This window comes from Saccopteryx bilineata, chromosome 6 (genome assembly GCF_036850765.1).
Source record: "Saccopteryx bilineata isolate mSacBil1 chromosome 6, mSacBil1_pri_phased_curated, whole genome shotgun sequence".
In the NCBI taxonomy this organism is placed as follows: domain Eukaryota; kingdom Metazoa; phylum Chordata; class Mammalia; order Chiroptera; family Emballonuridae; genus Saccopteryx; species Saccopteryx bilineata.
This window is the reverse complement of record NC_089495.1, coordinates 211,139,075-211,152,141: the sequence shown is the minus strand read 5'-3', so window position 1 is coordinate 211,152,141 and position 13,067 is coordinate 211,139,075. Positions and strand designations below refer to the sequence as shown.

The window sequence follows — 13,067 nt, the reverse complement described above, 5'->3', positions numbered from 1 at the left end:
AACTTTTGCTTAAAGATACATAGAGTGCACCTGCAAGATAGCTTAGTAGTGGCCCTGGCCGGTTGGCTCAGCGGTAGAGCGTCGGCCTAGCGTGCGGAGGACCCGGGTTTGATTCCTGGCCAGGGCACATAGGAGAAGCGCCCATTTGCTTCTCCACCCCACCGCCGCGCCTTCCTCTCTGTCTCTCTCTTCCCCTCCCGCAGCCAAGGCTCCATTGGAGCAAAGATGGCCCGGGCGCTGGGGATGGCTCTGTGGCCTCTGCCCCAGGCGCTAGAGTGGCTCTGGTCGCAACATGGCGACACCCAGGAGGGTCGCAACATGGCGACGCCCAGGATGGGCAGAGCGTCGCCCCCTGGTGGGCGTGCCGGGTGGATCCCGGTCAGGCACATGCGGGAGTCTGTCTGACTGTCTCTCCCTGTTTCCAGCTTCAGAAAAATGCAAAAAAAAAAAAAAAAAAAAAAAAAAGATAGCTTAGTAGCAACATAATATCAGAAGGCATTAATTGCTATTGCTTCTATGGATCCCACCACAATCTGAAGAGAAAACCTTGGAAAGTACAAAAATCTCATGAGAATGTTTTACTGAGGAAAGCCCAGCAACTGCCTTCAGTCACAAAACAATTCTCTTAGAAAAACATTCTTTTCTTGTTGGCTGTGTTCCCATCCAAGGCCATGCAATGGGTTATTCCACTACACCTTACCTAAGATTTTATTGTCTAGTCAAATTTTATTTATTTACTATATTCATACACTAGTTAAGTTCTAACTTTATTCTTCTCAGAGTGTTCCACCACCTGCAGGTCAGGTATGCAAGAAGAAAGGAAAGTTTCTCTATCACATGAAAAGGGTAGGGAGGTAAAGTGATGGATTAAGTGAAGGCTGAAAGGTGCTCTGTGTATAGTTACTGTTCCCTACCTATTCATAAGTCACAATCTATTCTTTCTAACATGATTAATAAGAAGAAATTCTCCTACAAACTTAACCCTTTACGAGGGATATCGTAGCCAGCCTCTTATGTTTACGAGCCCAGTTCAAGGGGCTTACAGGCTTTTCTGTGGAACTCACACTCTCTGTCTCATTTCCAAAGAAATTACTACGAATCTACAGGGAAAGCACGGTACTATTATCCCTGTGCCATAAATAATAGCACACACCCAGAAAAAGGGGGATGTAAGGCCAGATTAATTCAAAAGATCAAAGGGGGAAGTATCGTTGTGCCTTTCCTTTGAGGTGACTTTGTCAACCCGCAGCCATTTGTCTTCACTGCGGTGACCTTGTCAGCCAGCAGTTGTGGGTCTTCTTCTGCTGTGACCTTGTCAGCCAGCAGTTGTGGATCTTCTCTTGCTGTGACCTTGTCAGCCAGCAGTCGTTGATCGGCTCCCAACAGACCACAGTCCGAGAAGGGACACTGAGGGGCCACCTGAAAAGGGGAGGCATCCAGAGAAAAAGATCAGAAGGACTCAGTGCCCATAACCCCCACCGTTATTATGACTTGCCCTTGACCTTCTCTAGAAGCAGAGTGGCTATGGCACAGAGGGGCCAGACCCACAGGCCGCTGGGCTGTTTTCCCTAAACCCCTTCCTGGCATCAAGTTTGAGGTCCTCAAGCTGTATCAATATCTCATATGGCCTTACTGGGGTCCTTGTAAAGATGGGACTCTCCAACCTATACATTTTTTAAAATTAATTAATTTTAAAAGTTTTTATTTATTAATTTTAGAGAGAGAAGACAGAGAAAGGTGGGGAGAAGCAGGAAGCATCAACTGGTAGTTGCTTCTCCTGTGTGCCTTGACCAGCAGAGCTTGGGGTTTCTAACCAGCAACCTCAGCATTTCCAGCTCAATGCTTTCTCTACTGCACCACCACAGGTCAGGCTATTTATTGATTTTAGAGAGCAAGAGGAAAGGGAGTGGGGGGAGACAGACAGAGGCAGAGAGAGAGAAATAATGTTATATTGTTCCACTTCTTTAATCATTCAATGGTAGCTTCTGACACATGTCCTGACCAGGGATCAAACCCACAACCTTGACATATTGGGAGGAAACTCTAATCCACTGAGGTACCTGGCCAGGGCTCCACTCTATTCATTTTGTAAGCTAGCTCTCAATATGCCAATGTGGGTTATCTGTGTCCATAGCTAAGAACTGGGACACCTTCCAGTGCGTGATGACCTGGGCCTCCTTCACTCACTCCTGCCTGACTGGAACACAGGGGACAATGAACTTCTGAGGACACAGTGGATTCCTGAAATGGGTCATCAAGCCTAGAAATACTTGAGCTTTCATGCAGATTAAGCTTTAGCTAAATGGAATGCTGAAATTTCTTCCTAAAACATGCTTTCTTAGATTTATATAATATAATGTGCAATTTCCTTACCTCTCTTTCTTCACCAATAGCCAGCTACCTGTCTTTGTAAACTCAACAACCATTACTTGACAGACACTGGACAGAGGCCACAGATAATTCGGGACCCCAGACATAGACCCTACGTTCCTCCACTTAAACAACAGGCTCCAAACCTACAGTAGGACCCTGGGCCCCAGGCCCCAAACCAAACACTGTTCTCCAGACCCAAGTCAGACCCTGGAACCCAAATGCCAGACACCAGAGACTGACACAAGATCTTGGACACGAGATGCCCCACCATTACATCTTATGACTAGATCTGTGTGTGGGCCCCACCCTGGAAACCAGGACATGGAGACACACACAGAGGGACCCCAGATTCCACACAGCTCAATACAGATTCAACCACAAACCCCAGAGACTGAATCCACATCTGCGACAGAGATCCCACAGCCAAACTCCATCATGGAGCCGGACAATGGACTCAAGTTTCCACACAACAGATGTAGGAGCTGAACTCGATCCTCACAATGTAAACACAGCCAGGACTCAATACTGCAAACTCATGACTCTGAGTCCAAGCACCTAGTTTCTCAGATGTGTTTTCATGCCAGTGTAAATGAGGGAGCACTACATAATTCCCCCAAACCCTACAAAAAATGAAGCCAAACAGCTGACAGTGAACAAAATAATGGTAATTCTACCTGGCAGATGTCCACGTCTCAGCTGCAGCACTTTCCTGAAGTTAGTTTCTCATCCTTTATCTTCACATGTCCAGCTCATCGACAGTATGAGGGATAAAAAAGAGACAAACACATTTTCCTCGTACCTTGTAAGTTCCAACAGCGTTTGGTAATAATCAAATAAACTTAATCAGATGAACAAGAGATACTCAACATATAATACATGCTCAAGGTGAATTCATATTCATACAAGACAGTGAGGTAACAGGGGGTCCTCTCACAGGAAGAAGGCTCTGCCTTGTGAAATTTAGGGGTTGTGCCCATAAGCTCTGGGTCCACTTATTGTGGAAGGGATCTCGCCTGACACAGAGAGTCCTGTCACATTGGTTCTGTTCCCTGTGAGCATAGGAAACAGGCCCACCAGAGAGAAGGGGGTCCTGTCACATCAGCTCTGGAACCTGTGAGTGTGAGGAGAGGTCCCTCCCTGAGAGAGTAAGGAGGGCATCACATCATTTTTTAAGCCACGTGAGTGCAAGGAAAGGTCTTTCCCTGAGAGCATAGGGCATCCCGTCACACATGCTCTGTGTCATTTGACGGTGTGGAAGGGTCACAACTGAGATAGTAGAGGGTCTGAGTTTGACCACACTGGCTCTGGACCCTGTGATGTAAGAAGGGGGCCCTAACAAAGGAGTCATGGTTCAGCATGGCTGGGTTTTCTGACTGTGGTGAGGGGCCCCACCTAGGAGGGGGTCATGTGAGCTTTGGATTTTGTCTCGTGGAGAAGAGTCCCACCTGACAGAGTGGTGTACTTTCTCCCATGCGCTTTAGTTCCTTCCATTATGGAGACACACACATCCAGAGCTGGGGGTGATGGGAGGCGCCGAGGACATTCACTGTGTCCCTGTAACATGACAATAGCAGATGCTCGGTAAACGGGTGCTGTTCCCACGGTGCACACTAGATGGCAGCAGAGAAGATTGTTTCCTCTGTACCGAGTGTGTGCGTGGATCCACTCAGCGTGGAGAGTCCGGTCACTTCGGCTCTGCCTCCTCTGAGTGTGCCCAGGGGTCTTCCCTGAGGGAGTACGGAGTCCTGACACATCAGATCTGACCCTGTAATTGGGTGCAGGGGTCCCACCCGAGACTAGGGGGTCCTGTAACGAGTCCTCCAACTGCGGCGACCAGTAAATGCTTACGTAAATGGAACAGCAAATCTCTCTCTCTCATCAATAAACATTTTTTAAAGCTGAAGGCCTGGCTACTGGAGTTGGCTGCAACTGATGCTGGTGGACCCTGCTGTCTCTTCCTTTCTGTGGGGGAAACGGGAGTTCAGACACATCACCGGGCAGCTCCATGGTCATGGTTTCAATCCTATTCCCCTTCCTCCGGCTCCCTCCCTCTCTCTCTCTCTCTCTCTCTCTCTCTCTCTCCCCATGACCTCGTCACACCCAGGCTCTCTGTTCTGAAAGCCTCAGTCCTCTCTTACTGCACCTTACTCTACCATAGGCACGCACCCCCCCTCCCTTACCCACCTCTTCATAGCGCCCCTCACAGCAGCCCTGTCCTCCTTCCAAACACAGGCCACAGCCCCTCCCTTCTCACCCGGGGTTTCTCCAGCCCTGAAGTGATGCGGTCGCGCCCGCTTCCACCTCTCACCTGGCCCAGCCTAGCCCTTCTCTCACCTCCCACCAGAGCTGCGCTCCTTCCCCCACTGTCACACCCCTCCCCTCCCCCACCGGGCAGCGTCCTAGTCACTTGTTTCTCTGGAGGTTATTTGTCTGGACATCACCACCCTCTCCCATCAATGTTCCACCCCTAGAACCTTGGCAGCCTGTGCCCTGTCCGGACTGACACCCCGAACGACTTCTGCCACCACATCTGCCCATGCAGATTCATCCGCACTGGGCATCTCAGGTCCTGACACCACTGGGAGGGAAAAGCAGAGGAGAGACGGGCAAAGGCTGGGGGAGGCTGTGATCTAAGAAGTGCTTCTGGAACCTGGCCGGCTGGGGGAGGCTTCAGGACCAGTGAGCCCTGACCTGAGCTGAGCAGCTGGGGCAGGGCTGCCCGGCACCCGCGTGGCCAGACTCATGCTAGCTGAAGTGCACCCCTCACCCCAGAAACCCCACTACCTCTCACAGGCTGGTGAGAAGCCTCGTCCAGGTCTCTCCTCGCTCTTGACCTCGGGACACCCTCTGCCCAGCACAGACCTGCTGGAGCCAGGAAGAAAGAAGTGGCTCCAGGTCTCTCCTCACCTGTTTCCAGAGGCTCCAGCTGCCCATGAGATGCTGGGCTACAGTCAGAAAAAAAACAATTCTCCTCCAGGTCTCTCCTGGCCCCTTCCTACAGAAACCTCTCCTGCCCATCATTCTGGCTAAAGCAGCAGGGAGGGGGGGGAATTCAGCCCCAGACGACCCCTTTCACCACACAAGTTACTGCAGCTGGGATGCGGAATCCTGCTCACGGTCTTTCCTGGCCAGTGAACTGAAGACTCACTGTGCTCTTCACACCCTGGCCTGAGCAAGGAGGGAGAATTCACTGGCCAGTCTCTCCTTTCAGTTTTCCCATGACCCCCTCCAAGAGATGCATGCAGAGGAGATAAATATTCATCTCTGGTCTCTCCTCATCCCTTAGCTAAAACATCTGCTCTGCCCTCACACACTGACCTCAAGCCTCCATGAAAAACTCGCCACAGGTTCAGCCGCCTCCTTCTCCAGACGTCCCCTCTTCTCCTCCATGGTTGCTGGGAATTGGGATAGAAAGTCTGCCTCCAAGTATCCCTCACCCCTCACCCCAGGACACCAGATGTCAGACATGTGGATCCAGGGAACAAACCTCTCAGGGTCTTTCTCCTATCGCTTATAGAAGTTCTCCTTTCTGGAGCTTGCAACATGAATCTAGGCTCTGGACTTGGCTCTGCTGCCTAGAAGCCTGTGAGGTTAGACCTCGCCATGCTCAATAAACTGGGACCACAGTGTGCTTCCAAATCTGCTTTGCATCTATAGGATGGGCTCACAAAAAGTAGCCCCATGGGAATAGCTCATCTAATTTGGGACATGAGGTATATACCACAGAAGTAGTCTGGGTACCCTTTTTGGGTCCTCACAAGCTGCCTGTGGCTGTTCCCCACCCTCACTTGCCTCAATCCCCTCCACTTACCTAGTATCCCCTGGACCACATTGCTCACTTCACATTTGGATTCTGATATATGAACAAAAATAGAGCCCATATCTAGTAAGAAAGACCACACCCAAAGTGTACGAAACAGCTGGAAGAACAGCTATTCTGCTACAGACTGGATTTCCTCATCTTCCTCTCTTGTTCCACCCCATGCACTCACGAGGTCCATATGGGGGGACTGGAGGACAATACCTGCTTGTAGCAGGCTATATGAGGAAACCAAGCTTCCTCAGAGCCCTAAACCTTTTCCTTGTTCCCTATCTCACCTGGCCATTGGGGAAGTTGATGGGGAGGTTTCATATACAACCAAACAGAAGAGATGGTCATTCCAAAGCTGACTCAGTCAACATGTCCTGACTATAAACCCCAGAATGTGAACAAATATTTCCCCCATAACAGTACACTGAGACATGAAGAACAACACAGAAAGCACTGTGACCCTACGTATTCATCAATGGATAACATTCTAGATTACTCCTCAATCCTCAGAGGTTAACTCACTGCATTAATGGGGTGTGGTTTCTACATTCCCAGGCCAATCATTCAGGTTCCAGAATGACCTTTGAATACGTGTTTCTCACCCAGGTTGGATAGTGGCCCCAAGGACAACCACAATGTATGCAGACACTTCGAATTGTCATGAGCCTAGGCTGATGGGGGGGTCTTAACGGCAGGCAGTGAGTGCACAGAATGGAGGCTGATAAGCACCCGCAATGCACAGGACAATTCTGAAAAGCAAAATAAAACACAGAAGCTTGTACAACTAGACAAGAGATGCATTCCAGTATGAAGATACAATAATTAAAACAGTGGGGTAATGACACATGAATAGACCAAATGACAAAACAGAAAAGAACCCAGCAATACCTGCACATCCATATGAAAATTTTGTCTGAGATATCTTTTTAGTTGCATGGAAACAATATGCATTATATAATAAATACTTTGAGAAAAGTAAATACAAAAAAATTGGAGCCTTATATCATAGCCTTGACCAAACTCCATTCCTTATAGATTTTAATGACTACTCATTACTAATATAGGACATGGAGTCACCTAAATCCTAAAACATAAAGGTCAGAGATGGACTAAGGTCAGTTGAGGCCCTGGGAACAGAAGAAAATATTGGGCCCCTTGTCATTGGAAAAAAGTGTCAAGTTGGGGTTTTGCAAGGCCTTTCAGAAGTTGGGGCCTGGGTGCATGCCCGGTGTGCCCACCATTAAATCTACCTCTGATAAAGGTACAAAGAGATTGAAAATGAAAGAATGGGTAAAGGCATACAGGTGGTACAAAGGTAGGTTTACATTTTTTAGTATGCCAAACAGTTATTTGTGGGATTACTATTTATGAACTATTGTGTTGTTTCATATGAACAAATGTAAACCTCCTTTCGCACTTATCTGTATTACATGCAAAATTATATAATAGCATACAGTACACTTGAGGGAAAAATGCATTAATAGAAATAAACAGTACTTCATATCAGTGACTTTAATTAACTAGGGAGTTCCAAATTAGTCTGTTTTCAATAACATGAATTCTAATTATACAGAACAGAGCTACAAGGAAAAATGAGCAAATGTATAATCATAACAGATTTAACCCAACACCTCTCCCCTTCCCAATAGGTTCCACCTAACCAGACAGTGGCGCAGTGGATATAGACTCACACTGGGAAGCAGAGGAGCCAGGTTCAAATCCTGAGGTCACCGGCATGAGCATGGGCTCACCAGCTTGAGTGTGCGGAGTTGTTAGATTGAGTATGGGATCACACACATGACCCCCATGGTCACTGGCTTGAGCAAAGGGTCACTCTCTCTGCTGGAGTTCCCCCGCACCCCATCAAGGCACATATGAGAAAGCAATTAATGAACAACTAAGGAGACTAAGGAGCCATAATGAAGAATTGAGGCTTCTCATCTCTGTCCCTCCCTGTCTCTCTTTCTTTCTTTGTCACACACACAAAAAAGGAACCAATAGATTCTGTCACGGTCCAGTCACGACAAGTCTGTTACGGGGTCCTCGAATGGGAAAAGGTATGGAATTAAAGAAATGATAGACAAAGAATTAAAGATATATACATAAAGATGGGTTCGGGAGGACCACACAGCTAACAGTCTCTACTGCTCCTTAGCGGATGCAATGGCGGCCCCCAGAAGCAGGTCCGTCTTTATTCAGGGGAAAAAACGTGGTCCATTAGCAATTTAATTGTTTCCAAGACAACTCAAAGACAACCCCCACCATACCATTTATATCTAACTTTACACCAATAAGAAACTAGCTTCCAGCCTCTTCCGGAAAACATGGGTGGGATAAGCAATAATTAGGTATAGCTTTTTGTAAGCTGGGCAGGTGAAATGGGTGGTTACATCCAGCACCTGTCCCCTGGATATAAAAACATCCTATTTATATTACGGCCCCCAACAAGATTCCCACAAAACAAATCACTAAGGATACACAGAAACTTTACATGAACGGCAAATTGGAACCAACGTTTGTAGACAATCCTCTCTACCAAACCTTTCCTGTGGACCTGAGCTGAGGTGTAATTCCCAAGATGCACACGAGGTGGCAGCAGAGAAGCATGCTTGGAACACATTTACCAGAGACCATAGTGTACGTTCTTTAAAGCAAGTTTCAACAAACTTCAAACCTTTGAAATGATATAAAGCATGTTTCTTGTTGTCATTACACTTAATCTAGAAATCAGTAAAGTAATAGAAACTAACTAGAAAACCCTTACTTTTTTTTTTTTTAATTTTAGAGAGGAGAGAGAAGGGGTGAGAGAGAGACAGAGAGAGAGAAGGAGGGAGGAGCTGGAAGCATCAACTCCCATATGTGCCTTGACCAGGCAAGCCCAGGGTTTCGAACTGGCGACCTCAGCATTTCCACATCGACGCTTTATCCACTGCGCCACCACAGGTCAGGTTGAAAACCCTTACTTTTGGCCTGACCTGTGGTGGCACAGTGGATAAAGCGTCAACCTGGAAATGCTGAGGTCGCCGGTTCGAAACCCTGCGCTTGCCTGGTCAAGGCACATATGGGAGTTGATGCTTCCAGCTCCTCCCCCCTGTCTCTCTCTCTCCTCTCTCTCTCCCTCTCTCTCTCCTCTCTAAAATGAATAAATAAAAATTAAAAAAAAAAAAAAGTAACATCTAAAAAAAAAAAAAGAAAACCCTTACTTTTTTAAGTTAAGAAATTCACTCCTAAATAATCCCCCTCAAAATCACAATTCAAGTTACAAAATACTTTAAAATTAATGAAAATAAAAACTACATAAGAAAACCTATGGAATAATGTAGTGATGAATACATTTTAAGGGGAAAAACTGGAAAATACACAGCCTTTCCACCCATACTAAGAACCAGGATAGTAAATTAAATACAGAGAAAGTAAAAGAGAGAAATGTTCACAGAGACATCTGGAGGGTGTATACCATATTTCCCCATGTATAAGACTCATCCTTTTTGGCAAGACTGGGGTCTAAATTCTCGGTGCGACCTAAACAGTGGTTGTAGTTATTTTACTTGTATTTCTCATTTATTTGCATTTGTTATATTTTCTCAAATTTAGGGCCCCAAAATTAAGGTGCATTTATACAGTGAGGCACCTTTTACATGGAGAAATATGGTACTTTACAACCTTATCACTTTTTCCTCTTGGGGTGAGATTTTGAAAAAAAAATAATTCTTTCCTCTATACAATTTAAGCTGCAAGAACATCAAAAAAATCCATCGTCATTTTTCTTTTTTTTCTAAATTTTAATTAATGTTAGAGAGAGGAAGGGGGGAGACAGACGGACAGATAGTCAGAAACATCAATCTGTTTCTGTATGTGCCCTGACCCAGGATCAAACCTATGACATTAGTGTATGGGTGTGATGCTCTTACCTACTGAGCTCTCTGGTGAGAGCAAGCCATTATCTTTTTGGGAGGGGGGAAAGTACTAGAGAAAACCTGAGGTAATTAAAAAATAAAATAATAATCTGTCTGCTGTGGTGACAACACCGGAAGTCTTTTCTTTGCTCTTGACAGTCAGGGGCGTAAACACTATTTCTAGTTGTTTAACACAAAGTGACCCCTTTCCTAACATGCACTTTTTCTTGTGCCGTGGCAGCAGTCCAGACTGAGAGACCTCCTAACCTCTGGGCATCCAGAATTTATCTGAGCCTGGGTCACCACTTATAAGAAAGGTTCTTTTGGTCACAGTACACCTCCCAGGGTCTTTGTTTTGTCACTCGTAAATTTTCTCAGTTTTATACCTGAGAACACGCATTGCTGAAGGACCGAGACTTAGGCCTCAGCTCTGCCTTCCAAGAAGCTGAGATATTGGACCTCACCACAATCAATCAAAACTGGGACTAAACGCATTGCACTACCAAATCCAGTGCTTATGTTTATAAAGACAGAAAGTGAGTCTGTCTCATTCACTATAGGCAAACAGTGTCGAGCACAGTGCCTGGCACATAATAGAAGTATAATAAGTATTTATTGAATGAATGAATAAATACTCTTTGTTTACATATACACATGTACACAAATGACAGGCACACATGAACACAGAGAGATAAGCTCATATACAATGCACATCTATGCACACAGATGTACATACATCCAATCTACCTGGGTACATATAGAGAAATATAATAGGTACACAGAGAATATGGGAAGAAAATGTCATAATATTAACAGTAAATATCTCTGTATGGAAAATTTGTTGTTTTGTTTTTCTTTTAATTTTTTCTAGCATTTCTGCAATAAGAATACAGTTTTATAATAAAAAAGTTGTTAAAATTCAATATACTTGTCAAATCAAAGCACATCATATTTTACAATAAATTAAGGAGATTTAAATAAAAAAGTTAAAAGGACAGAAGTAAAAATAGTAGAATGGGAAGTCATTGAGTGCGGGAACATGAGTTCCTAGCACAGTGCCTGGTATATGATGGGCACTTTCAAAGGCTTTATGAAAGCATGGCAGGAAGGAAAGAAGGAAAACAAGATGAAAAGAAGGGTGATAGAGAAATCCAGGGAGGGAAAGGAGAAGAGAGGAAGAAAAAGAGAGAAAAACAAATCATAGCTAGAGAGAAAAAATGGGGAAGGAAAAAGAGAGATTCATCACAATTATATACATTCACATTCTTTGAGATCCCAAGTTTATGATAAAAGTTCTCCGCATTTACCAAGCATTCAGAAAATATTTTTAGAGCATTAAAGAATACATGAAACTTACTGGCTCCACATGTTGAATTTCTTGAACTCTTGAACTTCCTGAATTTCATAAATGTAATCAAGGGAGGACTCGAAAAAAATGTGCCTCTCTGTTCACCTATAGGTCTACCTGTAGAATGGTAGCAAATGCCACAAATTTGCACTGTTGTTCACGCAAGTCAGTGCTTATGGAATGAACAGAATGCTGGAGCTAGAGGAGAGTTTAGGCACCATGGAGTGATCTGATCCCTTTATTTTACAAATAGGGAACACGAATCCAAGAGATAAAAAGCTACTAACGCGGCCCTGGCCGGTTGGCTCTGTGGTAGAGCGTCGGCCTGGCGTGTGGAAGTCCCGGGTTCAATTCCCGGCCAGGGCACACAGGAGAAGCGCCCATTTGCTTCTCCACCCCTCCCCCTCTCCTTCCTCTCTGTCTCTCTCTTCCCCTCCCGCAGCGAGGCCCCACTGGAGTAAAGATGGCCCGGGCGCTGGGGATGGCTCCTTGGCCTCTGCCACAGGCGCTAGAGTGGCTCTGGTCGTGGTAGAGCGACGCCCCAGAGGGGCAGAGCATCGCCCCCTGATGGACAGAGCGTCGCCCCCTGGTGGGCGTGCCAGGTGGATTCCATTCGGGCGCATGCGGGAGTCTGTCTGAATGTCTCTCCCAGTTTCTAGCTTCAGAAAAATACAAAAAAAAAAAAAAAGCTACTAACGCAAGACTCCTGGTTTCTTGTCCTACAAGTAAGAAGCTTGGAAATTATCATGCCCATCCTCACAGGAGAAAAAAACTAAACAAGGTGAAAATAAAACTACCCCTCCTGGATCCAACAACTAATTGAAGTCAGAGAGAAAACCAATGTCTCTAAAATTGTATAGACATTTGAATATGAGGGATAAGAGTGTATCAGAGCAGAAGCCTGCTGCTGCAGCCAATATCAGACTTTAAGAACTCTCCAGTGGGTCCAAGATATTGTCATATGTGGACGCTGGGCTTGCACCCTCCCCAAAACACATCCAATGTACCCCTTTGCTTAGAACAATTCCTCCTGAAAGACAACTGAGAAACAAACAGCTTCTGCACAAGAGAGAGAGAGAGAGAGCGCATAGAGAAGGCTGAGGAACACTGAAGAGACCAGTGAGCATCACTGTTTATACCTCCTGGGCATATGGATAGAAGATGGGGAGCTCCATCCAGGCTCTATGGCCACCTGCAGGGCGCTGCAGCACATCCCCAGCCACCCCTCCTGGAGCTAAATACAACAGAATCATGAGGATAGCGTAGCTTGTATAAAGATTGTTCCTCTTGCTTGACCAGGTGGTGGCGCAGTGGATAGAGCATCGGACTGGGATGCAGAGGACCCAGGTTCGAGACCCCGAGGTCGCCAGCTTGAGCGCGGGCTCATCTGTTTTGAGCAAAAGCCCACCAGCTTGAATCCAAGGTTCCTGGCTCCAGCAAGGGGTTACTCGGTCTGCTGAAGGCCCACGGCCAAGGCACATATGAGAAAGCAATTAATGAACAACTAAGGTGTTGCGGCGCACAATGAAAAACTAATGATTGATGCTTCTCATCTCTCTCTGTCCCTGTCTATCCCTCTCTCTGACTCACTCTCTGTCTCTGTAATAAATAAATAAATAAATAAATAGCCTCTAAAAAA

At 46.0% G+C, this 13,067-nt stretch overlaps 1 long non-coding RNA gene across 1 annotated transcript; it reads right to left on the bottom strand.

Moving 5' to 3' along the window:
* Nucleotides 1-508: 508 nt before the first annotated feature.
* LOC136308270 (uncharacterized) lies at nucleotides 509-4,306 on the bottom strand. Its single transcript, XR_010726085.1, has 3 exons — nucleotides 4,222-4,306; nucleotides 3,048-3,927; nucleotides 509-1,419 (listed from the first exon to the last, which is right to left on the bottom strand). It is a non-coding gene; the product is annotated as an uncharacterized lncRNA (long non-coding RNA).
* Nucleotides 4,307-13,067: the final 8,761 nt, after the last annotated feature.